Raw genomic sequence first — 8,638 nt, forward strand, 5'->3', positions numbered from 1 at the left:
CTGAGGTGGCATAATAGGGCATCCTGGAGGTGAAAATCTGCAACATGCCGACCCTCCAAGAGTGTCTGGTATGTGTGGCCGAATTCTGGGTCACTTTTGTAGAGAAGTGGCCAATCAGAAGTCTCGTGCCCACAAGAGTTGAGCACGGTGGTTAGCGCAATGATCGGTGGTCGACTGAGGCAATCTGCAACATTATTGGTGCTGCCCTTTTTATACTTTATATTCAAGTGAAACTGTTGCAGGTATGTAGACCACTTCTGATGGCGATCATTCTGCAATTTCCCTTAGGTCTGTATGAACTGCAGGGGTCGGTGGTCTGTGTGGATGACCGTTTCCTTCCCCAAAATGTAATGCTTCCATTGTCGGCAGGCCTGTACAATGGAATACATCTCTTTATCGTAAGTGGGGTACTTCCGGACTGTGTCTGAAAGTGTTTCACTGTGATATGCCACTGGATGTCCATGTTGAGTAAGGACTGCCCCAATAGCATAGTCAGAGGCTTCTGTCTCGACCTCAAATGGTTGTTGTAAATCTGGTAACGCGAGCACTGGTGCCGTGCAGAGGCGATCCTTCAACTCCCTGAATGCCTTCTGTTGAGATTCAGACCAGAAGAATTTTGCTTTCGCCCCTCCCTTGGTGACTTGACTCAAGGGCCAAGAAATATGAGAAAACCCCAACACAAACCTGCGGTAGAAGTTGGCCAGACCTAGAAAGCTGCGGAGCTCTGTTAGAGTGGTTGGAGAGGGCCAACCCCGAATGACTTGGACCTTGGCTGGATCGACATGCACCCCCTGTTCATCAATGATGTATCCCAGATACTGAACCTGGGTCATGCCAAAAGTGCATTTCTCCAAATTGGCACATAGCTTGTGTTGCCGCAGTGTTTGGAGAACCTGTCGGATGTGGTGGAGGTGCTCTTCCCAACTCTGGCTGAAGATCAGAATGTCATCCAAGTATACTACTACAAAGGAGTTGGTGAATGGCCGCAAGATGTCATCCATTAGCCTCATAAAGGTTGCAGGAGCATTCGTCAATCCGAAAGGCATGACCAACCATTCGAAGAGGCCCTCCTTGGATTTGAAGGCAGTCTTCCACACATCGGAGGGTTCGATTGGTACCTGGTGATATCCTGACTTCAGATCGATCTTGCTGAAATATTTCGCCCCCTTTAGTTGGTCTAGGAGGTCATCAATCCGCGGGATCGGGTACCTATTACGGACAGTGATCTTGTTCAGCGCCCGATAGTCAATACAGAGTCTCCACGTCCCATCCTTCTTTTGTACCAACACGATCGGGCTCCCACAGGGCGATGAACTCAAACGGATGTGACCTTTCTGCAGGAGCTCCTGAATCTGCCTCTTGATTTCATTGTTCTCCAGAACGGAGCGCCGATAAATTGGTCCATTGGGTAGCGGCGCACCTGGGGTCAGATCAATGGAGTGCTTGACTTGACAGTGCAGAGGAACCCCTGCCGAGGAGGTGAAGATGTCCTCATACTCCTCCACAATCTTGTCCATCTGTAGTTGTCGTGCAGAGGGACCCCGTTTGGAGGCTGCGGCCACTATCTTCTTCTTTCCTTGAGGGCATATCATCAGGAAAACAAATTTCCTGGTTTTGGAAATGATCTTACTGCATTGTTTTGCAGTAATCAAAGAGAGGGCGGCAGGTGGTGCTACCTCTGGTATCCTGAACAACTTATTTCCCAATGTAATAATAACAGCACGGGGCCTTGATTCATACATAGCATGTCGCTTCCACAAGTATGGTTGTCCTAGTAATACATCACAAACTTCAAGGGGAGCAATGTCACACAATACCTCATCCGTGAAGGGCTTGATGTTGTATGGAAGGCGACACTGCTGGCTCACGCAAAGATCTTGTCCTTGGTGAAGCCACCCAATGGTGTATGGTTGTGGATGTGCTGTGGTCGATAAGCCCAACCGCTTCACGACCTCTGCCGAAATGAGGTTCTTTTGACTCCCGCTATCAACAATGAACTATATCGGGGAGCCCTTTACCCACATTTGGGAGTGGAAGAGATGCTCCTCCTCCTCTGGATCTTCGGGTTCATTTTTCTGGATCTTTGCGGTAGCAACAGTGGCGCTGGGATCCGCATCAATGATCTGCTTCCCTTTTTCATACCCCTTATCGGGTTCTGACTCAGAGTCGGAACATGCATCTGATTCTGAAACCTTTAGCTCAGCCACCAGTGACTGCTTGGCCCGACACTCACTTGTGTTGTGAGTGGAGCTCTTATGGAACTCGCACCATTTTCCAGTGTCCTTTCTCGGCTTCGCGGCGCTGTTCTTTGCTTGCAGCTTCAGCTGGTTGTCTTGGGCTGTCCCGCCTTGGCTTTGTCCTTTGTTTTGTGGTTTAGGGGCACCTTTCCCCTGCTTTGGATTCACAGATCCAAAGTCTCGCTTCTTTTGTTTAAACTTCTGCTCGACCTTGATGACATATCGGTATGCTGCGCCGAGCGAGGGGATGTTTAGGAATTGTATTTCTTCCTGGATGTACTTGTGCAGGCAGCCACGGTATTTGAGTATCAAATGTTGCTCCGAATCCTTGATACCCAACTTTGTGCGAAGGGTATGGAAAAGATTGGTGAACTCCGGCACGTCTTGGTCCCTTCCCTGCCGCAGCGTGGTCCACTTTATGTATTCATCCTCATAGCTTCTGACAGGGTAGTACTGCTCCTTGATGGCATCCCGGAATGAATCCCAGGTGGGTGCGGCTGAAAATAGTGAGCCAGTACTTTCATCTTTCTGCTCGCAGTAGGTTTCCCACCAGTCCTTGACGTGGGGGGCTGCTTTGAGAAGAGCAAAAACAATCTTTTCTCGACTCGAAAATTCATGAACAGAAAAATAACCCTCTAGCAGATTTAACCATTTATCTACGACATCTGCGTCTATCTGACCCTCGAATATGGGGATTTCAAAATTAACTTGTACCTTAAAGGGTGTGGCGTTTCCAGAGTAGCTGCTGGAAGCCGATGCGTCGCTTCTGGGTAGCCGCTGAAGGATCTGGGCAAAGCTGTCCATCATCGCATTCCGTTGTCGCTTGAGGGCTTCTTCGAGCAAGATTTTGATGGGATCTCCTGCCCCCTCGTCTTTCTTCTCGTCCGCCATGGGAGGTCGTCGGGATTTGCGAGGCTGGTCTTGCAAAGGTTCAACCAGTTCAAGCCCTAACTCCTTATATCCCACCTTGTTGGGGACATGCAAAGAAAAACAGAGAAAAAGCAGACAGCTCTGATACCACTGATCCGGATTTAAACAGGAACGCAACAAATTACAGAGATAACCATATACACAAAGATGCAGCGGAAATAATACTTCATTTCATTAATGGAAAATACTGAAATATGCTTACAACCAAAAATGGAAATAAACCAGCTAGGGCGATGGTAGCTTATCTCTGAGAAGAGATGTGATGGCTACATGCCTCTGAACTGTGTTACAATGAGGCTCGAAGGCCTATTTATTGTTGAGAAACAATGGAAAACCCTTAACATTCCAAAACCTAACCCTAGGAGATGAAACGCCAAACTGTGGGCCCCGTTTGGGGTAAATTGGTACATCAACTTCCCGGGGTCGTAACTTTGGCATATGATCTCCGTTTGACGCGTACAATAGCTCATTAGAAAGATCTATCCGAGCACTATCATTGTTGGAACGGGAAACATCGGTCATGGACCCATGTTGCCCCCGGATTCCCCAAAAAACGTCATTTAGGGCCTCAAAACGGCTCCGGAAGTTCATGACCCGAAAAACTGCTAAAAATAGTAAGTTGTGCTACAATTAAGGAAACTGAAAATGCTGAGAAAAACAATGGTGGGGGTCCAGGTGGACTTGGCACGTGGCCACCAATATCCACCTGGATCATTGAGAGCCATGGGCCTCCACTATAGCAAAGAGAATATTGACACGTCATGGGATCCATCAATACCATCCATAGCTCACCCGTGTTCCACTTATTTGACGATGATGATGCACCTGGACCACCTTCCCAACCTGAGACACTCTCATACCACACACTTGTAGCTGATTGAGGGCCCATATGAGGTTGTGTCTCACCATGAGAGACAAAGGGATGGATTGCATCATTATTCCAACCATTATATATGCGATACATGTGAAAATTCCTACTACTGAAGGAACCCCTACTGCAGCAAATCTGAATCTACTTCACTTACTTGATTTTTAAATTACATTCATCAAGTTACTCTTCTGAATATTGAAGTAAATTACTTATGTAGCCTACACTAATTAAATATTTGATCTCATGAAACAGAAAGCAGAGCAAAGAACAAGATACATAGGACACACTTATTTTTGGACACAATAGTCCCCGAAAAAACCCAATGTGAGAAAACTGGAGCAACAGTTCTGAGGGTTTATTATTCTCCAAGAGAAATATCTGAATACAAATCTAGGATGCTCATCTAGAAATCCTTTACAGAGAAAATACTGGCGAAAAATCTGAGTGAGTTTTACCTCACTTCACCTGGAAAAATTTTGGTTGATCCAGCACAAGGTTGGCCAACCCTGGCTATTTCTGTGTTCGCCCTATGTAGGCTTTGCGTCAGCCCTGCGTCACCTCTTCTACCCTCTGCGCCAGCTCTCCAAGAAGTTTCAGCAGTACCCAATAGTTCCGATTGTTCCAGTGGTTGTAGATTCTACGTGACAGGCAACTTCAACTCTACGTTGGCCCTTCGACTCTACGTTAGGACTGCATGGGCCTAGACTGACCCAACATCAGCCTTTCTTGGCTACTGCACTGCCTCTCTACAAGCTCTCTCCACCTCCGTGTCAGTATTCTCTAGAAATTCCTTTTCCAAAATTATCACTACTCCCCTGCTGCTGAATGATCACTTAGTTCTAATTTCTCAGCTTCCTAGCCTTAGAAATCAAACTCGAGGTCAATTCTGTGTGTGTGTGTGTTTTAAAATGAACCCCAAGCCTCCATTTTATACTTTTCTTGTTGAGTCTTCAACAACCGAGATTAAGTCTCTAATCAATGGCTAATATTAAAACATGACTTGATTCGCCTTCTAGATCATTCTCACCCATATTTTGATTAATACCCATTAATATTTTAATTTCCCTAAGTTTAGACTTAAGAACTCTACTAAAAATATCAATTATTTTAATAAAATACAATTTGGGTGGAATTTCACCAAACGGTTTTTGGGTTCTTTAGAACTCATGTGCCTTAGCCTCTCCACAAATTTGCAAGGCTAGATCACTTCCGATGCTACCAATAACTAACACTCCCTCCTGGCGAGGAAGGTGCTCTATCAACAATGTCCACCTACATGTTGCTTTGATTCTGAAGCATCCTCTTTCTGCACTGCTGCTGCCACCAACATTGTGCTACTACTACTACTGTACTGCTTCCCATGACATTGCCACTACCACTGCTGCATCTGTACTAAAACCCCCTCTCAAACGCCGCATCTGCTATGTTGCTAGCACTGCAACTGCTAACACTACATCCGTACTGCAACTCAGCTGTTGAGAGAAGCAACTAAAAAACGTCCAAAATTAGCTAAACTTAACTGTGTTTATCATAATACAATGAATGTTGGAATCTGATTGTTGTTGATTCTGACCCTTTGAATCTTTTACACTACTGCGGACTCTTGCATTGTGCCATCTGCACTACTACTAATCTTGCTCTGCGCTAATAAGTCTTTGGTCCCCAGCTACTACATCTATTCTCCAAACACTCCACTGCATCATCTGAGACTAAGTTCATCTTGCTATTGCACAATCTTGGGCTCCTGTAGCAAGGAATTGATCCAAGAGGTGGACTCCTCAAGGATCCTACCCACATATAGTCCTCCTGACTATAGCTTAATATCGCCCCATCTCCCTCCTAAATATGGGTGGGCACTCATGGAATACTCATCCTCGTCAATCTTTGTTGAAGTATCCTTAGGATCATGTTTCCCATCTTTATCCCTTTTCTTCAAAGGAAACTGGGATGCATAGTGGCCCATCTTGCCATAACTGAAACATTTCACCTTTTAAAAGTCCTTCTTTCGCTTCAACTTCTGTTGTCCCTTCAGTGCTAGAGCTGCGTTTTCCTCCTCCTCTGTCTTTGTGTCACTCCCACTGCTAGCATTGAGGTTGAACTTCACTGGGTCCCTTCTTACCTCCTGTTCAAGACCTACCCACATCTCCTCCCATGAAGGTATTTTTTCTTTGCCCAATATGCTTTGGACAAAATCTTGTCATTCATCCGGGACTCCATGCAGGGCTATCCTCACCATCGCAGTTGGTTGAGGAGTGGACCCCACAGGAGTAGGTTGGTCTCTAGTGTCTTGAAGACGCTGAAGATAGAGGTTCATCCTCAAAGTCTATTGTAGCTTTTTCTCCAAATACATCTTTTGTTGTTCGGAAGAGCTTTCATAGAGAGAAGGCAAGGCTTTCCACATCTCTCGAGCTCTATCCTCGCCCTGCAAGTGTGAGACCACATGATCTCGAACTCCATCGAGAATGAGCCTCTTTGCCTTCCCCTGCTCAGCCTTGTACTTCTTATTTTGATTGTTGTTAGCAAGAACTACAACACTTTTGACATAGGCCTCGATATCATATTCCTCCAGAACATCTAAGATTTTGGTCTTCCATATGACATAGTTGGAGGCTCCATCCAACTTGTCCTGATATCTGAGCCCATGCAATGCCATCTCACCCAACTGTCAAACTGACTCCTCTAGTCACTGCTTAACATTGTTTAGGTGCTCAGCAAGTGAGAAATTCAAACTTTTTGGCAAAAATTTCTCTGAGGAGAAAATTCCCTTTCTACGTGTCTTCATTTTTTTCTAGCAAATTTATGCCCAGGAAGAAATTGCACCCTTCAAGCACTGCGTTGAGGCTCTACATCACCCCCTCTGCCTCTACAAACTCACGAATTGGAAATTGTACCTCTATCGTCTCACTCAGAGAGAGATTTCCTCGGATCTGCTTCTCGGCAAGGACTGCGTAATCCCTTCAAGGGGATTCAAATTGCTGCCAAGTGCAGCTTTCAACCTCACTGCTTAGTACTGGATCTGATCTTCCTATTTCAAAATCAATTATTTGATACCATGTGAAAATTCCTACTACTGAAGGAACCCCTACTGCAAATCTAAATCTACTTCACCTTTGTGATTTTTAAATTACATTCATCATGTTATTCTTATGAATATTGAAGAAAATTACTTCTGCAACCTACACTAATTAAATATTTGATCTCTTGAAACAGAAAACAGAGCAAATAACAAGATACATAGGGCACACTTATTTTTGGACACAATAGTCCTTGGAAAGACCCAATATGGGAAAACCGATGCAGCCGTTCTAAGGGTTTATTATTATGTAGGAGAAATATCTAAATACCAATCTAGGATGCTCATCTAGCAATCCCTTACAGAGAAAATACTGGTGGAAAATCTAAGTGAGTTTTACCTCACTTCACCTGGCAGAATTCCGGCTGATTCGTCACAAGACTGGCTAACCCCATCTATTTCTGTGCTGGCCCTATGTAGGCTCTACGTCAGCCTTTCAGGTTCTGTGTTAGCCCTACGTCACCTCTTTTGCCCTCTACGTTAACTCTCCTGGCAGTTCCGGCTATTCTGACTGTTATGGATTTTGTGTGAGATGCAATGGTTTCACTCTGCGCCGACCCTTCTAGCTCTGCGTCAGGACTGCGTGGGCCCAAACTGGCCCAATGTCAGCCTTTCCTAGCTACTGCGCTGCCTCTCTACAATCTCTCTCCGCCTCTATGTTAGTATTCTCCTGAAAGTCCTTCTCTCGGATTCTCACTTCCCTTATGTTGCTAAATCATCACTTAGTTTGAATTTCTCATCTTCCTAGCCCCGGAAATTGAACTCTAGATCAATTCTCTCTGTATGTGTGTGTGTTTTCAAATGAACCCCAAACCTCCATTTTATAATTTTCCTGTTGAGTCTTCAACGACCGAGATTAAGTCTCTGGTCAATGATTAAGATTAAAGCATGACTTGATCTGCCTTCTGGATCATTCTCACCCATATTTTGATTAATACCCATTAATATTTTAATTTCCCTAAGTTTAGACTTAGGAACTCTATTAACAATAGTAATTATTTTACTAAAATACAATCCAGGTGGAATTTTCACCAAACGGTTTATGAGTTCTTTAGAACTCATGTGTCTTAGCCTCTCCACGAATTTTCAAGGTTAGAGCACTTCTGATGCTACCAAAAACTAACAATACAAGATTGTTCAATCAACTTGAAGACCCATGAGGATACTTTGTGACCCCACAACCACTTGGGAGCACCACAAGTCATTCGCTTGGAGATCAAAGGGGCCACCTCCTTTATCACTATAGTTGGAGCCCTTCCACTCATTTTGGCACATATTGGACTCCATTAGGCCTTTCTATGGCCCTTTGACCTATTGTGTCTATCATTTTATCCCTCTTGAGAGGCTTATTTTCATGTTATTGAGTTATCCTTATGGGCTTATCACCAAGTATTTTTATTTTGTACATTATTTTATTAGTTGGGGCATCATTAGGCCTAATTAGGAAAATCAAACCCTTAGAGGATGATATAAATAGATGAGAGGCTCATTCTCTTCTCATCATCACTTGGATTTGGATCTTTATAT

The sequence above is a fragment of the Pinus tabuliformis genome, chromosome 3_2 (genome assembly GCF_031772625.1).
Source record: "Pinus tabuliformis cultivar Carrire ecotype Pingquan chromosome 3_2, CPIR1, whole genome shotgun sequence".
In the NCBI taxonomy this organism is placed as follows: domain Eukaryota; kingdom Viridiplantae; phylum Streptophyta; class Pinopsida; order Pinales; family Pinaceae; genus Pinus; species Pinus tabuliformis.